The sequence below is a fragment of the Muntiacus reevesi genome, chromosome 3 (genome assembly GCF_963930625.1).
Source record: "Muntiacus reevesi chromosome 3, mMunRee1.1, whole genome shotgun sequence".
Classification (NCBI taxonomy): Eukaryota; Metazoa; Chordata; class Mammalia; order Artiodactyla; family Cervidae; genus Muntiacus; species Muntiacus reevesi.
In genome coordinates, this window is record NC_089251.1 from 193,647,218 (window position 1) to 193,669,673 (window position 22,456).

Sequence of the window (22,456 nt, forward strand, 5' to 3'; positions counted from 1 at the left end):
GCTGCTGCATCACTTCAGCGTCCGACTCTTTGCAGCCCATGGACTGTAGCCTGCCAGTCTCCTCTGTCCACGGGATTTCCCCAGGCAAGAACACTGGAGTGGGTTGCCATTTCCTCCTCTTCCGACCCAGGGATCAAACCCTTGTCTCCTGAGGCTCCTGCATTGCAGGAGGATTCTTTACCACTGAGCCAACGGGGAAGCCCCCTCCAGAATTCTCCTTCAAAGCCCAACAACCTCCTAATACACTCACACACTCAGAATTTCTAAAAGGCATGCTTCTTGGTGTTCTAAGTCTCCATAGTTTCTGAAACTCCTATGACTGAGTAGTATATAGGAGCTCAGGGAATTGTCACCTTTCATGAGTAACCCGAGTCCCCAAATTTCTTCCTGAAATTTCAGAAAGCCAGCCCCCAAGATTTGAAAGCATAAAAATAGAAAGGAGAAGCTAAGTTGGGAAAGAAGATGGTAAAGGGAAGACGGTGGAAAAAGAAAGGCCAGAGGCTATGTTTGTATCTATTCTTCAGACAATTTACTATAGAAAATTAAAATGCCCTCCCCCAGTGCCACTCTCCCTGGCTCCACCACCACCAGCGCACACACACACACACATGCACAGAGTAAGATATGTTCCATCATCAACTGCTCCCAGCCCAGAGCAAAGCAAATCAGGCAGAACCATATAATTTATTGCACCAAACTGGAACTGCCCCCACCCACTTAAAAAATCTGGCTTCATTTCAGGGTAACAGCAGCCCAGCTTTGGCAGGGCTCAGTCAACGTGGGTGATCTGTGACATGTGGCAGAAATATAGAACTCATCAGATTTAATAAACCAGAGTTCCACACACGACTGGAAGGCCTCTCTCAACAAAGGCCCATAGGAGTGACTGCAGGCCGTGCCCAGGCTTCCTGGGGATGCCACCCCCTCCAAGTCCAAAGCTCTTTCTTCACTCAGAAGTCAGGAAAGACCAACAGGGCTGTCCCAGCAGAGACGGGAGTTGGTGGAGTCAGGAATAAATGTGGGTGAAGCAAATACAGTGTTTGGAAGCCAGAGAAGTAGAAAGAGCAGCAGTCACTGTGGCCACCATGGGGGATGGGTTATTTCTCATCTCTCTGCTGGGGAGGGCAGGCAGGGGGGGAAGGGGGATGCACTGTCCCTAAGCATCCCCAGCACAGGTAAGAGGTGCCCTCTGCTGTCAGCCACCCGCAGTACACCAGGACAATGTCAATACTGGGTGAGCCCCAAGAAGTGATGGGGTACCTGGAAATCCTGTTTCTACTGGCCACCTGATTCGAAGAGCCAACTCATCAGAAAAAGCCCCTGATGTTGAGAAAGATTGGAGGCAAAAGGAGAAGGGGACAGCAGAGGATGAGATGGTTAGATAGCGTCACCAACTGTATGGGCATGAAACTCGAGGAAATAGGGGAGGACAGAGGAGCCTGGCATGCTGCAGTCCACAGGGTTGCCAAGAATCAGACCTGACTCAGCAACTGAACAACAACAACAGTTGTAGTGACAATGGCGTGTGGTGTACACAAGCCACTGCTCAAGCATTCCAGGACAGCTGTGGGTTCTGGAATGTCCACAGAGTGGATGTATGCATTTTAGAGGACACAGTTCTAGCAGTTCTAACCAGGGGCCCCAGAGCAGGAGGGAAGCTCTGCAAATCTCTTCAGAGTCCCCGGGCAATTGTATCTCTCTGGTGGTCCAATCAGGAAGATGGGAAGGTGGAGAGGACCAGACAGAGGCTTCGCAGGTGAGGAAAGAGAAGAATCACTCAGACCCTTGATGTTCTGGTCCCTAAAAATTGGTTACTGGGACCCTTAGGCCACGGCCATGCAGGAATCCCGCCTCCACTTCTGGGCCACTTATGATTCTAGGAGCAGTAATAATAGCTCCAAGGAGTCACCTGCCACCATACCAAGCACTGAACCACAACTCTGAATGGTACTGTCATGCTCACGTCACAGGTTAGGAAAGCAAGTTCACAGTCATTTGTAAAGGACACATACATATCCCCTAAGTGCTGGAGTCAGGATTACAACGGGTCAGCGCAGAACTGCAAACCACTCCCTCCTCTTTCCTCCGCACCGCACTGCCTCCTATGCTGTTGAACAGGTGAGTAAACTCCCCACTGTGGAAGGTCAGCCAGTGAAAGCCTAAACCCCGTCCTGCAAAAATGAAGTCAAGTTCAGTGAAATCAGACCCCGTGGGCATGGGGCGTGCTCAGCAAGTGCTGTGTTGGCACTTTGACTTTCTTATTTTGATGACTTGTGTACCAGGTGGCTAAACATCCCAGGACAATCCTGATTCAAGCATGCCTGGAGCTTGACCTTATGTTGAAACTGGGGACGGGGTTGGGGGGTGCTGGTCAAAGGGCTTGGGACTGTCAGAAACCCTAGGCTCTCATCCAGACTGCACATCTCATAGGCACCAACATTTCAGGATTGTCAGTCAATTTCTCTGGGTCCCAGTTTTCTCTTTAATAAAATAGATGTGCCATTTTATGAAATTGCTGTATATGTAAATATGTATACAGACATATGTGTTACATATGTAGTTATGAATAATACTATTCTACAAAGTTACAGGGATTAAATGAGAACATGTATTTCTATTCATATGGGTCTACCTTTACTTACATGTATGCACACCCACACACATCCACACTCCCCAACTCTATGAAACAGAAAAGTGAGGTATTATTAATATGTAACCGGAGCAAACAGTGCTTTCAGATTTTTCTCATCTAAATGAAATTGACAACAAGTTCTATGAATTACCATAGGAGAGTGGCAGATATTAACAGTTTTTAAAGAATCCATAATATTTGTGGCTTGACTGTCTCACTTGGGGGGTAGAGTTTGAGGAGAAGATGTGGTGGGGAGGCGACTTCTAGAAGACCATATGCTCTGCTGCTCTGGAGTCCCTTCCCACAGACCCCCAGCTGTCAGCCAGAATTCTCTGAAGACACAGGGTGGTCCTTGTAGTGTTGCACCCCTTCAGCCCTGAGCTCCAGCTAAGACCGAGGACAGGCTCCTTGCTGCGTTGTCCGTGGTTCTGTCCCCTGGGTCACAGAAACCAGGCCATGTCCAGGGGCCTGCACCCTAGCTGCACATGCCCTGGCCGCAGTCTTGCCCCTGTCTGCTCCCCTGTCTTCTGTGACCACCATGACCTGGAAGTGCTGTGCTGCTGGGAGCTGACCTTTCCTCACCGCCACCCAGCCCTTCCTGAACTGAGGACAAGGACAGCTGCAGATTCAGTATCTTTCAGAAGGATCTGGGACACACATGTGCTCCGAGTCTCCAGTTTTCTGCTTCTGTGTAGAAAACCCTTTGCTTTACTAAGTCAGACTTTTTAAAGAGACTATTAAAATAAAAAATAAGACACTGTCAGTACATGATACAAATCCCCCTTTTTTAAATCCTTCCAGCTCCCCTGGAATAGGTACTGCTTCTTCTTTGTTGAACACTTTGTTCCAACGACAGTCTAAGAGTTACCAGACTCTCCCAGCTCACAAGCCAAGTGCTCTTCACACTTTGCAGGCACATCTGCTCCCTGGACATCTAACCTGACACACGGTGTTTGCCTGAGAAGGGCTTTCTCAGCAGTGAAGTTATCCAGAAGAGTTTCAGCCTATCCTTTGCCACAGAAAGTCATTAGGACCTGAGTTGCTCAAATGAATTCTAACAACAGAGAAACCTGATTAGAGAGTTGTTCTACCAACAAGATTATATGAATTACTAGGTATAGTTAGCTCTTTATCCTTATGTTCCAATTAAAAAGTACACTGTAGAAAGTATGGCATTTGACCTACACGGTAAATATGATCTTTATAAGATACGTTTTGATCATATGTTATCTATCAGCTCCTAATTTGGTGTGTGTGTGTGTGTAGATGGCACCAAATTCTGAGAATATTGTGTAACATCTTCGTGCTCTCCCACCAGTCAAGTGTGCTGGCTCTGTCAATTGCTAGCTAGTTCCCCAAACAAATGAAACTTCTGTTGTGGTTATCTGCCCCCTGCCCCTGCCACACTATTTTTTTCTGTCCTGTCTGACCTCCCTTACTGAGGATATGATCAACTCCACATAGTCAACAAACAAGTGGCTCACACACACACACACACACACATGTTATACAGGAAGAAGTTAAACTGAAGCCGAAATACTTGACAAGAGTTCCTTCTCTACACACTTGGGATTTTCAGAAGGAAACACCACTGTAACCTTAGCTGTCAACACATCGACAAAACTGTCCCCAAAGTCTAGGATGGTTTTCTCTGGTCCCCAAGAGAATGCTGAGGAGCAGACTTTGCTCCAGGTCTGTTTCCTCCTCTTTTAGCTCCCTACTTGGGTCATTCATCCCAGACCTCTGCTGTTCTCCACTCTGGTGGGTCTGCTCCCTCCATCAGGAGCTTTCTCTCTCAACCTCTATCTCCCAACCCAAACACAAAGTCCCAAGTCTCCCCTGACCACTACCAAGTCCCCAGTCCTTGTCTTTTGATTCCGAGTCCATCATTTTCTTTGTAATTTGAAACAATAAACTTCCAACTGGAAGTGGACAAATAAAACACAAATGCTGAAGCAGAGTTCAACACCAGTGACCTGATAATAAAGACAATAAAATGAATCAATAATAATAAATTTTATTTACTCATCACCCAAGTTGCACCAGGTGAAACAGAGATCTTCTCTATTTTAATCTCCACGACTCTAAGAAATTGGACCCAGAGTGGTTACTGGCCTTCTCAGAGCCACACAGCAAGTAAGCAACAGGTCAGGATTCAAAGCTCAGACTGTTAGATTCCAGAACTTGAGTATTTGAACTATTTATCACCTCACTTGCTTCTCTTTCTTACCAGGAAAACTAAGACTTCAAACAGGATAAGAGCAAGTCAAGTAACAACTCAGTTATTAATGCACAGTCTTTGGGTTATGAAATAAGGGGTATGAGGCAGCATCAGCAGGGACCACTTCACTCAGTGTCATCAGGTCACCTCAAACACTCAATCCTACAATCTCCCTCTCCTCAGACAGAGAACAGCCCTTGCCACAGTGCCTGGTAATTGCAGGCTTTGTTCTACACAGCTTCCTAACCAGACTGTGAGCTCCTCAAAAGCAAGAACTCTTCCTGTTTATTTCTGCATCACAGTGCTTCCCTTAGCAGATGTCCCAATGCCTGTTTTTGATGACTTCAAACTCAGTCCAGAATTTTTCATTATGACATCTCTTCCCTGATTTTCTCCTCTCAGATTTCTATCTGCTGCTATTGCTTTTTTAGATTTATATTTTTTAACCTGTTTTGTATGGGAAATGGGCTTTCTTGTTTCTATTGTTCTCATATATTAGGCTAAGATAGAAAGCAATCCCAACATACACACACTACTATATTCTTTTTTTTTTATCACACCACACAGCAAGCGGGATCTTAGTTTCCTCACCAGAGATCAAACCAGTGCCCCCTGTAATGGAAGTGCAGAGTATTAACTACTGGACTGCCAGAGAAGTCCCCACACACTGTGATATACAAGATAAATGACCAACAAGGACCTGCTGGATAGCACAGGGAACTCTGTTCAACATTCTGTGATAACCTATATGGGAAAAGAATCTGAAAAAGAATAAATATATGTACAATTGAATCACTGTGTTCTACACCTGAACCTAACACAACATTCACCATTGTAAATCAACTATACTCCAATAAAATTAAAAAATAAAATAAAGCAATCCCAGAAAGATAATCCGGTTTCCATGAAAAGAGGATATTGAATCGTGAACCAGATGCTCCTAGCCTCATGACTGTACAAATAATCCCTTCTCCTATTGAGATCCAAAGAATGAAGAGAATTAAAAGAAACATTTTCAACACTTCAAAATATGTAAACAATTTCAATAATAAAATCAAAATGCAGAAACCCAGGGGAAGAAGGGGGGGGGGGAAATGTTTCCAACTCAAGCAGTAGTATCTCACTGCTGGTGCTTTGGGTTGAGAATGAGTCTGAGCCCAACCTCAGGCTTGAGAAACAGGGCTAAGACTGGCAGAGGATTGGGTGATGGCCCCAGGCTTCCTGGTGGCTCAGATGGTAAAGAGTCTGCCTGCAGTGGGGGAAACCCAGGTTTGATCCCTGGGTCAGGAAGATCCCCTGGAGAAGGAAATGGCAACTCCAGTATTCTTGCCTGAAGAATCCCATGGACAGAGGAGCCTGGCAGGCTACAGCTCACGGTGTCACAAAGAGTTGGACACAAATGAGTGACTAACACGTTCACTTTTCACTTTGGGGAGATGACCCCACAGAAATCTTATGTTGGCTATCTGTGGGATATCTTATCATAAAATAATATTAGTTAACCACTGCACAATTTTGGACTTTTTGTATTTCTCAGCAGGAAATAACCTATGGATTATGAGCATACCTGTTTGCACCAAAGTAAGTCACAATCCATAACTTCCCATTGTTGTTTCATCCCCCAGTTCAGACTTAACTAACTATATTTTATGTTCTTCCTTATTGAGAATACAAATTAGAAGTCCAGAGATGACTGGTGAGGAGAAACACAGAATTTCCAAAAGGGGCCATTTTGTCATTAGTTACAATCAAGAAGAAAGGCAGCTAATTCCACACCATCAGGAAAGACCAACAACAGGCCAGAGGCACTTCCTGACCAGGTCTAGTGAAAACAGGGACACATGGAGGGTGACTCATGTTTCTAGCAAGTGGCCAGAGTAAAGCGTAATAATAATAAACAGCAGCTGCTCCCACGTTTGACTGCCTGCTTCATTTCAGGCCCCAACTTAGGAGCTTCACACACATTATGTCCAGAATAATATCCCTCAAATGTTAAGGTGAAGAAACTTGCCCAAGGTCAAAGAACAGACCACATTTCCAAACAAACTCAATTTAATACACCAAACTGTATTCTGCACCAAACTATTTAATAGCCCACAGAAAGGCTCAAACTGTGAAAACAACCTGGACCAGCCTGTGTGTAAGAGTAAATAAATGATACAAGTATTTAAAAACTTAACTTCTGCTGTAATTTTTAGTGACCTTTATACCCAGAAGTCTTTTTTTCTAGATTTTTCTACTTTTTCACAAGGCTTTAAAACATTTTTTTTTTTACCAGTTCTACTTTGTCCTTTTAAATAATTTTACTTATTTATTTATTTGACTGTGCTGGGTCTTAGTTGCAGTACACTGGATCTTCCATCTTTGTTGCACATCGGGATCTTTAATTGCAGCATTTAAACTCTTAGTTGTGACATGTGGGATTTAGTTCCCTGACCAGGGATCAAACCCAAGCCCCCTGTGTTGGGAGCACAGAGTCATAACCACTGGACCACCAAGGAAGTCCCCTAAATAACTTTCTAATCTACTGAGGAGCATTTTTGGAACAGATGAATCCTCATCTTTTTTTTTTTTTCCTTTCCTGAAAAATCAAAAGAACACACACACACACACGCTATTTCTTGGTTACGAGTCGAGCAGACAGGATTTTGACTACAAGTGATCAAACGTCCCATTCAAGTCATTTAAGCCAGTTTAAGCAAGGAAAGGTCATTTATTCATGGTGCAATGGAGAAGACCAGCTTCACAGAGCTTGACTCAAGGCTCAAACAATGGCATCAAGGACCTGTTTCTCACTCCTCACTCCTCAGCACTTCTCCCTTGGAGTGGCTCCACATTCAGCCTCCAAGTGGATGCAGGAGCCCGTGCCATCTGCCTTCTCTCCTCACAACTCCAAGAAGACAGCCCCTATGTGTGTCCAGGAGCCCAGGAAAGGTCTTGCCACATCTTGTGGACTCTCTGCCTCATGGCTGGCCCCTGAAGCAGCCCTGGTGGCTGACAGAGCGTGAGAAGCTGGCTTGGCATAAGTCCCCACCCGTGGCTGGGGTCAGCACCATCTACCGTCTCATGGACTAAGGGAGGAAGAGGATGACCCCCCAGAGTGAGTTAGAGGCAGAATGGGGGCTTCCCTGGTGGCTCAGTGGTACAGAATCCACCCGCCAATGTAGGAAATGCAAGTTCTATCCCTGAGGTGGGAAGATCCCCTGGAGAAGGAAATGGCTACCTACTCCAGTATTCTTGCCTTGGAAATCCCATGGACAGAGAAGCCTGGCAGGCTACAGTCCATGTGGTCACAAAGAGTCAGACAGGACTTAGTGACTAAAACAGCAAAACAACAATGGATACCAGAAGAGTTTAGAGACACCAGAAGTCAGAAGCCAGCACAGAGGAGGCCCTGCAGGCTCTCAGAGGAAGAGTCATAGTGGGTCCCTGGGTGGGTTTTTGACATTTTAGCAGGACTTCATGTCAGGAACATCACAGTTGAAACCAGCAAATGTTGCCTCACTGAGATATAGTCCAGAGCCCCCTACTGGGGGAAGGGAAATTCTCCTCTAGTGAACATGAATGATGTGGCTCAGAAATGTGCCACAACCCAGAGAGAAATTCTAATTTCAAAATGAAGAGCTCCGTTGTTGGCCAGTGGGGAGGAAAGTGGGCCCTGGGACTTATCCCTGAAATATGCATGTGGTCTTAGCGGGCCAGTCACATGAACGATCGTGCTCCTCTCACAAAACAAAAAGCAGAAGAAAAGCCCATAACATCATTGAAATATTCTCCAGGAGGGAAAAAAATGTATTGGGAAACTCAAGAGGCAAAGTTGAAGGAACGGCTCATTTAGTCTTAAGCCTAAAAGCAGAAAGTCACATTTCTCCTCACCCAGAGTCTGCTATCGTCATAAATGACAAACAGAAGTGAGTGGAAGATTTTTCTTCCTAATGGGGAAACAGCCCAAGATAGCACTGAATAGAGCTGGCCATCTTACTGATCACCAATTTAACCAGTTTTGAAAAGTTTTATGAGACGCCTCTCCATCTCATTGGTAGAAGAGGGAGGTTATAATTTTGAGCAACAGACATTCCTGGGATGCCCCACATGGACCATTAGTCACTCACTAAAGAAAGCAGCAGAACAGCGCATTTGGGTGCAGTGACCTTTAAATGGGACAAGAGGGGCTCCAGGGGCTCGGATTTATTTAAGGGAAGGGCAGAGAAATCTCAATGGGCCTGTGGTAGGAAAGAGGGAACCAGAAATAATTGTGGATTATGAGGAAAGAGACTATTCATAGGTGAAAAATGAGAAAGGTTATGTATTCTTTTCCATCTGGATGGTAGTAAAAAAAAAAAAACAACAAAGGAAAATTAACAGCTATGTCTATCACCTTGGACAGGTCAGTTGATCTCACAAATCTCAAAGGCCCCATCCACGGAAAATTCTACTCAAAACCTTTCTTCCGAGAAAGATGCACTACATCCTTTGTAGTTAAGAAATCTGAGTTGAGTCTCTTTGTCATCCACATTACTGAGATGATTTTGGTCAGATGGGAGGGACATTTTCAAGATTTTTGTTTTTCCAGTAATCCTTTTATGTTTAACAGTAAGTACTTAAATATAAGATCTTGTTTCTGAATTAAGGGGAGAATGGAGCTAGGAATGAGAGTAGAAATGACACCAAGAAAATAAACTGATAAACACTATGACACTTGTTTTAGAAGCACAGAAATGTTGGTACCTTTAAGTTTATCAAATGGTTCTCAGGAGAATCCAATAAAAACATTTGCAAATAAATCTGTACCTTAGAATAGCATTCACAGAAACACAGACCTGAAAAGTGCCTTCTGCCATAAAGCAAATCATATCAGCAGATTTTCATGGGTCTTACCCTGGAGACTGAGGATTCCAGTCTGTTCATGCTGCCCCTCACGAGAAGTGGGGCTTCTATATTTAGATGGGTCTCTGCCCTTGGTTCTTGGGTAATTTTGGAGAGAAATGTTCAAAGGTCTCCAGAGACAATATCAAAAGAACAGAAGAAGAAGTTAACTAAAGTTGTGCATGCATCCTCTCTTCAATGAAGAGAATAAGTAATTCATGTGATACATCCAATTTTAACAAGGGTTGTTACTTGCCAAGGCGGAGGACATCATTATGAAATCATTATGCCTTTAAAGAAGTACAATGCTAGCTCAATGAATCTGGACGAAAGGAAAGCAAATTCTGTATCAGAGAAACAATTAGCAGTCTTGCCAAGGTTGGAAGCCAAAGCTGTTCACCATCTCCCTTCTGGTAGGAGGGTACCAGCAGTGGCAGGAGACAGGCCTCAGCTGCCTTCATCCTCACAGAGATTCTGCTCTTTTGGCCAACTGTAATTACGGTGCTGCGTGGAGAAATGCCCCAAGCCTCCAGCTCTAATCTGTGTCACCCCTCAATGGAAAGAAGTCCCAGGGAGGCCAAGGTTGAGCACCATGATGCAGGCCTTCCCAGCACTTCTGTCCTCACCATCCATACAGCCTGATGACATGGTGTGGAAGTGCAGAAACCCTCTAACTCAAAGGGCCCAGAGTGGTTCTAACAAAGGAAGAGTCAAAGCTTTTAGATGGAGGACCAAGGTATTATCATCACCTGATATGATTTTCAGAATAATTTTTTTAATTTTCAGAATAATTTAAATATACAGTGAACACAGAACCCTGCCAGCTCACATCTCTAGACCCATACCTGGTGTGTCTTATACCTCACCGGCATTAAAAAAAAAAATCCTAGCCAAACTTTTCAGGATCTTTGTTTCTTAGAAATGCATCCTGTGTCTAATAGAAGCTCTATCATTATAAGTGTATGTTTCCAAAAGCAAAACATAAGGTTTATTGAACATTATTCACACACATTCATTCAAAAGAAATTTTTTGAAGTTCTTCTCTATGTTAGACTCTATGGGGTGGATGCAAAGCTGGACAAGGCAATCCCCCTGCTGCAGGAGCTCACAGTATTAAAGGGCAACCATGCATACACATTAGCCACAACCATCCTTCCCCTCTCCATCCTCCATCCCCATCCAGATCGAAGCCCGCCAGTCATCCCAGAACTCCAGGGGACAGGTGCGGGAGGGAAAGGACACTTTGGTGGGAAGGATGAAGGGGTTACCATGCAAGTTCTCTCTTTTCCTCTTCACACTTTAGGCCTAGCATACACTGCACACAATATTCCTGAGTTACCTTCAGCCACCAAATTGAGACTAGAAATTGTATCTCCAGACCTCACTTCTGCAGATTCATGTATCCAACTGATGCTGACACTTCTACCTGAATATTCCTTGGGTCCATCATCCTCCGAAAGTGGAAAGTACTGTGTCTCTCCCCCTCCTCCCGCTACTCCTCCTCAACTAGTCGCTGCACTGGCATGTTTTCTTGCCGGGGCTGCTCCTTGGAGTAGGACACCCACCCCACTTAAACTCCTGAAAACACCCTTCCAGCCTCAGCTAAAGCAGTGCCTCCTTTACAAAAGCCACCTTGAGCTGGAGACGAGGGCTCATGATTTTGCTCTCTACTGCCAAAGGACCATGTCCCAATTTCTGTTAAGAGCGCTTGTCACACTGTTTTGCAATGACATGTTGACTGACTGACCAGTTTGCAATGCTATGGAGCAGAGCCCTCAGCCCTAGATACACTTTGGAAACACCTGCAGAACATTTAAAACACATCTGAGAATTTAATTCAATTAGTCTGAATTGCAACCTGGGCACTGTAATTTTAAAAATCCCCCCAGATAATTCTTGTTTCCAGTTAAAAGTTAAAATATCTGGCCTTGAGAAGAGTAATTTCATCTTGAATATTTATATGTGTTATACATCTAGGATTTAATAAGTATTTATTGAATGAATGAATAATTATAACTTCTATCGTTGAATGAAAAGCTATGGGGTCCCAAATCCCATCCAGCTCAAAGAAAATTAAGACGAATAAAAATACCCATGCAAATAAAAAATAATTAGAGAGACAGATATTCCATGTTCATGGATAGGACCACTTAATATTGCCAGCAACAAACAACTGTCAATTCCATCTCTGAGAAATTGTTTTTATCCACTCTCTCTGCATCTCCTAGTCTGGCAGGCAAAAGTGAGGACCTCTACCACCTTATCTGAGGTCTTCACTTTTGCCTGCCAGACTATGAGATGCCAGACTATGACATCTCATCTTCATTGCCTCCTTGTTTTAAAGTCCTTTAAGTTTCTCTCTAAATTACTGCTAGAGTTATCTTTATAATAGTCTAACCATGTCTCCCTACCCCCCACTCCACCCTGCTTAGAATGAATTGATGTTACCTACACAATAAACTCTAAATTTTGTCAAAAGAGCACCTTAATTTCCTCCATCTCTGCCTGGCATACTTCTACTCTTCTTCATTACCATCATAAAAATCAACTCTTCTACCAAGCTATCCAACCCAAACTCTCCCAGGAAAAGTTACTATGTCCCCTCTGAGCCTTCATAATACTAGGTATGTCACTTTTTCTACCGTGTCGATGTTACTTGTTTATATATCTATCCCCCACATGAACTCGCTGCAGCCAGAGGCTGTGCCCTGCCATCTTTGTATCTCTACTGCCTCGTATGTAGCTAGCTGGTAGCCAAGAAATTATACACTGGATGAAAGGATAGATTAATGAGAGCAAAAAGACAAGGGCAAAGAATGGTGCTACTATTTAGAGGAAGGAGCAGCCCAAGAGGGTAAAGATGGAGATGGGAGGTTCCTGGGAGAATCCTAGACTCCTACTCTTCAGGAATCTGTTTCTAGTCATAAGAAACACTAAGAGGGATTTTCCTGGCAGTCCTGTGATTAGGACTCTACACTTTCACTGCCGAGGTCATGGGTTCAATTTCTGGTCAGGGAACTAAGTTCCCACAAGCCACTCAGTACAGTCCAAATAAATGCATTTTAAAAAAGAAACAAAATGAAAAGAAAAGAAACCCTGAGCAATAGTGTTAGAGGTTAGAACACCCGGGTCTGGCATCACCGACCACCCACTTTTACAGCCTTTGTTCACAGCCTCCTTGTGAGCCTAGTGGTCCCTATGCTGATGGTCACCAGGGCAAAATGAATACAACCTGAATATATTTACCATTCAAAATAACTCTGAGCTACAGGACATTCTGGGAAAGCTTAAATGCGTAGATGATGTCTATGCACTTAAAATTAACTTGCTACTCTAAACGGACAAGAATTTACAACTTGGACTCTTTAGTCTCACTTCCAAACTGGCCACACATCCTATAATTTGCTGCATCAAGTTTACACTGTGAGAATGCTCTCTCCCCAAAGAGCAACCAGAGATGACTATTCTTTATACACTGGAAGAGTCATGATCAATGTGAATACTTGCAGAAGCATGCTTTATGAGTGGGGAAGGGGGAAAGCTCCTGTAATCTTCCTCTTTGACCCAAGGAAGGGTGGATCCACTTCCCGGTGGCATTGGCAACTGCTGTACACAACACACTCCTCTCTCATGGTTACACTTCTCGCCTTAGTCAGTCGGGGGCTAATTATGAAACCATTGTCTGTGATGATTACATGTTAGGTGTGAAGTATACAGTCAGTGACAATTATGGGTTATTGAGGTGGTTATTTGGGTTTGTTTGACAGAACGGTGCACCTCTATGGAAAGCTTAGTATTTCTTAATTTCTGACAACACATACTCTACAGAAGAAAGTACTGTATTTCTGAGGAAACATAAGAAAATATGTACAATAAACGTTTTGTATATCTGTGATAAGAGGGGATCCTTTCACAAGGATCTACCTGAGGTAGGTGATTTAGGGATGGGAGTGGTGGCTTCCCAGGTGGCGCTAGTGGTAAAGAGTCTACCTGCCTGGAGGAGGGCATGGCAATCTACTCCAGTACTCTTGCCTGGAGAATCCCATGGAAGAGGAGCCTGGCAGGCTACAGTCCATGGGGTCTCAAAGAGTCTGACACGACTGAAGCGACTTAGCACACAAGCAGGTACATAGTGGGAGAGAGGGGAGTTTGGAAAACCGAGAGTGACCATTGGTTTAAAGCCAAAGAGTCCCTGAATTGACCCAGCTCAGCCATTCCTCTGCTCCAGGCTTAGAAGGTGAGGCAAACACATGCTTCACCCAAATAGTGCTTTGAGAAACACCTTTGTCATCCTCTGAACCTGAATAAGAAGTATTAGAAGCCCATTTCCATAGCATTATCAAGCACTAATTTTTCAATACAACAGAAGGACTACTGACTTTACATCAAATTTTTAATACTGTTCAGATCTATAGTTTCACACAGGCTTCCTAGGTGGTGCAGTGGTAAAAAATCTGCCTGTCAATGCAAGAGATATGGGTTCAATCCCTGGGTCAGGAAGATCCCCTGGAGCAGGAAATGGCAATCCACTCCAGTATTCTTGCCTGGGGAATCCCCATGGACAGAGAAACCTGAAGGGCTACAGTCCATGGGGTCACAAAAAGGCAGACACGACTCAGCACACTTGCACACATGGTTCCACACACAAACTGCTTTCCTTCATCTCAGAAACTGCTTCCTACTTTCCTGTAGCCTTCAAAAACAAGAAAAACAAGCACTGTCACTTCCAGGAAGGGTTACTGTCTGTGGGGCTGACTCTGAAACGAATGCCAATAAGAAAAGGAAAAATGGTTCTGTGGAGTGTGGAGCTCTCTGGGCAGGAATTTCCTGGCGGCACAACTTGAGAGTCCTGGTCAGAAACTGTCAACTACAACAATTTCTGATTTCAATCCTCTACATTATTGTTGAAGAGCAAACTTGAGTGTCACCCAATGATTCTAACATGATTTTGTGGTTTTCTAATTTTAACCTAAAACTAAGAAATGAGTACAGGCACAGCTATCACATTGATTATGATTCTATAGTAGTTCCACATAAGCCAAAGTTACCCCAAAACTGCCTAAAAGTTTGCCCACTACCTTGCGCTGCCAGTCAGCATCACTTGGTTAAATATTCTGACATTCATATGGCAGAGAAAAGTGCTGTTCACTTGTGGTTAGTGTTCTCATTAAAGTTTGCTGCTGACTCAGGGCAAAAGGGCCTAGTGGATCACAAAGGCCAAAAATTTACACTTTCTTCATAGATGACACACACACCCCCAAAAGAAAATCTCAAAAACTACTAACCTTGCAGCCATGAACCACTAACTCTTAAAATAAACTCTGTTCTAGACAAGAGATATGTAAAACATAAGAAATCATACACCATAGGACATGACTTAAGCCATAAAAATGGGACACGCTGGCACAATGAAGAGGGAGGCCTAAGACAAAGCCCAAGTCGTCTCACAGTCCATGCAGGGTTGGACCATCAGAAGAAGCATTATTTACCTTTTATAATAAACTTCCAAAAGTTGTCCCCCAAATAGAAGCCCCGTCCTCACCTTTCACTCTATTTCTTGCCCCAGGAGACAACAAATGTCCCCATACTGAGACGTGTACATTTACAGGCACTTACTCTCCAGATTCATCTTGGGAATTCAAAGTTCTAGACCTTTCCATGATTCCTGGAACCTATTTGAAGGTACCCCAGATATTCCTAAAACTCACCTGATGTGATGCTTCCAACGAGTAAGTTGAGAATATAAAACAGAAAGGGAAAGTGGCAGTTACTCAGTTGCGTCCGACTCTTTGCAACACTATGGACTGTAGCCCGCAAGGCTCCTCTGTCCATGGGATTTCCCAGGCAAGAATACTGGAGTGGGTTGCCATTCCCCTCTCCAGGGGATCTTCCTGATCCTGGGATCAAACCTGGGTCTCCAGCAATGCAGGCAGATTCTTTACCATCTGAGCCACCTGGGAAGCCAAAACAGAAATCTGCCCCTTAAACAAAGGACTCTGTTTGTTGAAGGTACAAACTCATTTAACACTAGAATCATGGAGATAAGCCATTATGGGCTCCATCCAGGTTAAAAAAGAAATAGCCTCAGGATCTAATTAATTTCACATGAAATTACATACAAAATAATATTTTTAAGAAAACGTGTTGAAGCAAATGTAAATTCTAAATAATTTTGCTGTTCAGTCATTCAGTCATGTCTGACCCTTTGTGACCCCATGCACTGCAGCACACAAGGCTTCCCTCTTCTTCACCATCTCCCAGAGTTTGCTCAAACTCATGTCCATTGAGTAAGTGATGCCATCCAACCATCTCATCCTCTGTCATCCCCTTCTCTTCCTGCCCTCAATCTTTCCCAGCATTAGGGTCTTTTCTAATAAGTTAGGTCTTTGCATCAAATGGCCAAAGTATTGGAGCTTCAGCACCAGTCCTTCCAATGAATATTCAGGATTGATTTTCTTTAGCATTGACTGGTTGGATCTCCTTGCAATCCAAGGGACTCTCAAGAGTCTTCTCCAACACCACAGTTCAAAAGCATCAATTCTTTGGTACTCAAACTTCTTTATGGTCCAACTCTCACATCCATACATGACCACTGGAAAAGTAGTTGACAATGTCATAACCACTGAAACAGTTGGTGAAATATAAATCATTAGGATTCCACATTTATCAGCTAAAATAATATCTCCATAAATATAGCCTTGTATCTTATAAAACTCTCTAAACCTTACTAATAGATGCAAATTCCAAATGCGAATAAATTCTTACGTTTGCCAAAATCAGAGAATTAACTTCTACTTTTTCCATTTTGTAAATTTTAGGGACTAAAGCTTTTCACCAACTGTTTCTGTGGTTATGACACTGTCAGTTACTTTTCAGACTAGCATTTTCTAAAGAGAATCAAAAAGAGAGGAAAGAAGGAAGGAAGGGAGGAAGGAGAGAGGGAGTAAAGGGAGGAATGAAGGGGAGGGAGGAAGGAAAGAAGAAGGAAAGAAAGAACTTTATGAAACATGAGTCACTCATTCCTTTGATATTCAGATCTAAATGTGACTTTATCTCTGAAATCACTCAAACTTTTTCAGTTCATTTCATTCCTTTCAGAAATGTCCTTTCAATATATGGAAAACTAAGAGGGCAGGAGAATTCCAGGAGGATGAATTAGGCTCAGTGGCTTTCTGAACAGAAACCCATGTGATGAACACTGGGACATTTCCAATACTCCCTCTCTCCGGAAGTCTACTGATTCTCCACAGACTGGAAACCATTCACCAAAGCATCGCATCTGTGATTTCTCCTATGCATTTTCAATGCAGCAGAACATTAAAATTCAGGCGGCAAGTCCAGCCCCGAGGGAAACTGCCTCCCTAGACCTGCAGTTGCTTTCATATTTGAGAACTGACTTCAATGACTGGGAATGGGGATGTCCATAAAATTAACATATTCCCAAACCCAAAAGAGCTGTCCTGAGCAAATTTTCTTTTCTGAAAAGATTCTGCATGGTGCCAAAAGAATGACTTTAAGAAATGTTTGTGGGAGTTTCTTGAATGTTTTCAACGTGTCAATTTGGGCTGATCCCCAATAATAGCAATTCATAGATTAGTCAGATGTAAGGTTTTACAGTATATGGCTTTTCAAAGAGGGTTTTTGTTCCTTCTCTCCGTTCATCACTGGCCCAAAGTAAACAGTTCAAGTCTATTGTCTGTGCTTTTCGATTACAAATCTTCTTTTTTCCTCTCATCTCTCCACCAGCACCGCCAAGGCAAGCAGCAGAAGATGGGGTGAATAGGGACCATCCAGCACTGTGGGACCCCACTCAGGGGACATCTTGCTTAAACTTCTCAAATCTTTCAGCATGTTCATTCAAGGATGACCATTTATTCAGGGGAAAAGTTGAGGTTTAGGTTTTTTACTTCCAAAAATACAAGAAATCAAATCAACGCAGTAAATTACTCCTAAAAGTACAGAAGGAGGCTAAATAAGCAATGTAACCATAAATTTCATCCAATTTTGAAGGTTCTCAGAGCTATGAATCTTCTTTACACAGATGTATATGTGCATGTAGTCATAAGTGACAGAGATGACTTTGATTCATTAAAGCCTGTTTTATTTTTCTCGTGGGCATACTTCAAGAGTACATTTCCTCACCTCCCACACAGATAGGTAGGGCTCTGTGACTGGCCAGTGGAACACGGGACAGAAAAGATGTTTGCTGACTTCAAGCCTGACCCATAAAAACACTCCCACCTCTCATCTCTCATTGCAGACCAGATGCTGAAGATCCAGAAGGGGCTTCCAAAGGCCTGGAGGTAGAAGATCTTTTACATGAATGAGCCATGGCCTTAATGACCATGTGAAAGAGACCTCTCCTCAAACCTTCCCTTCAGCCTACATTGTACCATGACATCAGTAAGAAGTAAATATTATTGTGCTAAGTCACTAAGACTTTGGAATTTTTCATTAGAGCAGTGAGCTTGTCCTGACTAATACTTGGAGGCTGGAAAATCCTGAATTATATTTCTTCCTATAATAAAAAGCACTAATATGTAATAGGATGAGCTGCTTGAACTTCAACAGAGTATAATCCTGAACTTGATGATTTAAAGACCTTAATAAACATCAAGTTGTGGTCAAGCAGATTGATTTCTTCAGTTCATTAAAAACCCTGATCTCAACACATACACCAAATACTTTTCCTTACCCTTTCAGGAGAAAACATCCTAGCTTCTTATGATATTCTTTCCTAAAATTTATTTCCTCCTGAAATGGGATTCACTTTCTGAAGATGATCAATGTCATAAGGTGTTATGTTTTTCCACCACCCCACAAAAAAACAAACATCACATTATATTTGGACAACTATTACCCTAATTTCATCAACATTCATCACTTCTAGAGCAGGTTTATAGTAGAACAACTAATAAAAATGGAAAATGCCGACTATTCCAGCTTGGAAAAAAAAAAAAAAAAGAAAGAAAGAAAGAAAAAACAACCTTGTTCCCTTCAGCCTAGAAAATACAAGCTTTTCTGACTAAGAGAAAAAGCTCAAGTGTCATCCAATGTTTCCCAGCAAGTACATTCTATATACACAAAGTTTTCCTTGAGTAGAAAGAGGAGTTATTTTTGCCATTGAGTCAGAGTTAGCAGAACTGAATAAGGGCTTCGAAAGTTAGAGCCTGGTAGCCATGGTATCTGATCCAAGGTGATCTCTGAGCCGCAATAGAGTTCACGTCTTCCTAAGTGAGGTAAGAAATTGTTTCCACTATGACATGGCACCAGCTGTGTGGCAGCCACAATTTTAAGGTGGTAACAAGGATTTGCACTATACAACACTTTATTTAGAATATGATTAGAAAAGATACTTTGGCCTTAAACAGTGAATATCAAGTTTCCCTTTGGAATTTAAGTGTATAGCCAGCTTTAGCCCTTTAACATAAAATATTTTTAAGATACAAAATCTAGCCAACTTTTAGTTGTAGCTTAAGTCTGCCTAACTATAAAAATAGACATTTCCAGAAATGACTACAAAAAATAATTGCTCCACTACAAGAAAAAACAGTAAGGTAGGTTATATATACTCAGGCATCAGTGTAACCTCAGCACTTTTAAATCCTTTACCACAAGTTTGCAGTTAACTGACCTATGTATGCAGGCTTCCCAGGTGGCTTGGTGGGTAAAGAATCCACCTGCAATGCAGGAGATGCAGTTTCAGTCCCTCAGTCAGGAAGATCCCCTGGAGGAGGAAATGGCAACCCACTCCAATATTCTTGCCTGGAGAACCACATGAACAGATGAGCCTGGCAGGCTACAATCCATGGGGTCGCAGAGTCAGACATGACTTAAGTGACTTAGCACACCTCAAGCCACACAAAGACATAGGAAACCTTAAATGCATATTATGGAGTACAAAAGGTTAGTCTGAAAAAACTACGCTGCATGTTTCTATCTATATGACATTAGAGAAAAGGCACTACTTTGTGAAAATACAGTAAAAGAGTCAGTAGCCTCCAAAAGTTTAGAGGGAGTGGAGATGGATGAATAGGTGAAGAAGAGGGGATTCTTAAAGCAAGAAACTATAATTTCATTTGCTATAATGGGATTCACTTGACCTTTTTGTGAAATTAATCTACATGCCTCTTACTAACTTCATTGTTGGTGGATTAATACCTTCTTAGAGAAGTGTTTTTCATCTTGGAGATTGCTGAACCAGTGAGTTCATGGAGTAAAGTGAAAGTGTTAGCTGCTCAGTCATGTCCAATTCTTTGCGACCCCATGGAGTCTAGCCCACCAGGCTCCTCTGTCCACAGGATTTTCCAGGCAAGAATACTGAAGTGAGTAGCCATTCCCTTCTCCAGAGGATCTTCCCAACCCAGGGATTAAACCTGGGTATCCTGCATTGCAAGTGGATTCTTCAGCATGTGTGTCACCAAGGAAGCCTTTATGGAGGAAACATTTGCCTACATATTTTTGTTTTCCTTTCATTCTTTTCTTTCAAAATGTCTTCTGTTTTTAAATTAAAATAATTTCAAAATAATATATGTTCTATATGATACTATAATGGTTGGTTCATGACACTATGCATTTGTGAAAAGCCAAAAAACTGCATCATACAGTTAAATTTAATAGAAACTATGGATTTTAGTTCCAGTGGTCATGTATGGATGTGAGAGTTGAACTGTGAAGAAAGCTGAGCACCGAAAAATTGATGCTTCTGAACTGTGGTGTTGGAGAAGACTCTTGAGAGCCCCTTGGACTGCAAGGAGATCCAACCAGTCCATCCTAAAGGAGATGAGTCCTGGGTGTTCATTGGAAGGACTGATGCTGAAGCTGAAACTCCAGTACTTTGGCCAACTCATGCGAAGAGTTGACTCATTGGAAAAGCCTCGGATGCTGGGAGGGATTGGGGGCAGGAGGAGAAGGGGCCCACAGAGGATGAGACGGCTGGATGGCATCACCAACTCGATGGGCACGGGTTTGAGTAAACTCCGGGAGCTGGTGATGGACAGGGAGGCCTGGCGTGCTGCGATTCTTGGGGTCGCAAAGAGTCGGACACGACTGAGCGACTGAACTGAACTGAACTGAACTGAATAAACTTTAGTTAATAATAATGTATGAACATCCATTGTTGATTAATTGTAACAAATGTACCACACTAATGTAAGAGATAATAGGAGAAACAGTAGACAGGGAAGGGAGGTATGTGGGTATGTGTGTGTACTCAGCCACTTTGTTGTGTCCAACTCCTTGTGACCGTATGAACTGTAGCCCACCAGGCCCCTCTGTTCATGAGATTCTCCAGGCAAGAGTACTGGAGTGGGTTGCCATGCCCTCCTCCAGGGGATCTTTCTGACTCAGAGATAGAACCCACATCTCTTAAGTCTCCTGCATTGGCAGGAGGATTCTTCCACTAGCGCCACTTGGCAAGCCCGTATGTGGGTATATGTCTGTTCAGTTTTTATGTCCTAAAAAATAAAGAATACTATTTAAAAAAAAAAGCAAGAAGCTGGGTGATAGATACAGAGGGATTATTACACTATTCTTTTTTACTTCTGTATATGCTTAAATTTTTCCATAAGAAAAAGTTTTTACCACAGTTAAAAGTTTGTTTTAAAGTAATTTTTTACATTTTAAAATTGAAGTTAGTTGATTTAAAATGTGTTAATATCTGCCGCACAGCAAAGTAATTCAGTTATACATATATATATATATATATATATATATATATATATATATACACTCTTTATTATATTCTTTTTCAATGTGGTTTATTACAAGATATGGAATATACTCCCCTTTGCTATACAGTAAGACCTTGTTTATCCATTCTATATATATATAACAATTTGAATCTGCTGACCCAAAACTGTTTTAAAGTTTTTAATCTATTTGGACTTTTTTGAATTGTAATCAATTAAGAATTAATTTTGGATAACATGATTTAAAAAAAAAAAGCCAGTTAAGCAGCCCAGATTTTAATTTATCTGATTTTTACCTGATAAGGTGTTTAACACATAGTCTGACTCTACTCTGTGAAAAGAAACGTTTTTTTTCTGTTCAAGGGCTGGGGTTGGGTATCAAGAGAACTACAAGTCATTCCCTGACATCACATACCAGATTAGGTTAATAATCTATACATTGATCCTCCTTACGTGAGCACAAGCTCAGAGACAAACGGTAGGGGAAGAGAGAAGTGTTAGCACCTGCCTTATCTGGAGGCTTCAGAAATGTCTATAAGGAATCAACAGCAGCAGCTGTTACTGGTCACAAGTCACCTCTTTGGGACCACAGGGCCAATCTGTTTTATTGAGGATGTCCAAAGAAGTGGACATAATGGTGAATGCTTTTGTCACCAGCCACAGTCACTTGATGCAAAGAGCTGACTTGGAAAAGACCTTGGAAAAGGCCCTGATGAAAAGGTGTTTGGAAAAGAGCTCTCTTGAAAAAGACCCTGATGCTGGGAAAGACTGAAGGCAAAAGGAGAAGGGAGCCGCAGAGATGAGACGGTTAGATAGCATCACTGACTCAATGGACATGAATTTGAGCCAACTCTGGGAGATAGTGAAGGACAGAGAAGCCTGGAGTGCTACAGCCCACTGAGGCACAGAGTCGGACACAGCTTAGCAGGTGAACAACTTAGCACAGTCACCTGGGCAGGCATTCCCAGTCCTGAAGAGGAGACAAGGGGATTTCAGGTGACGCATGGTTCAGGAAGATCTCCTGTGACCTGGAGATGACCTTTCTTC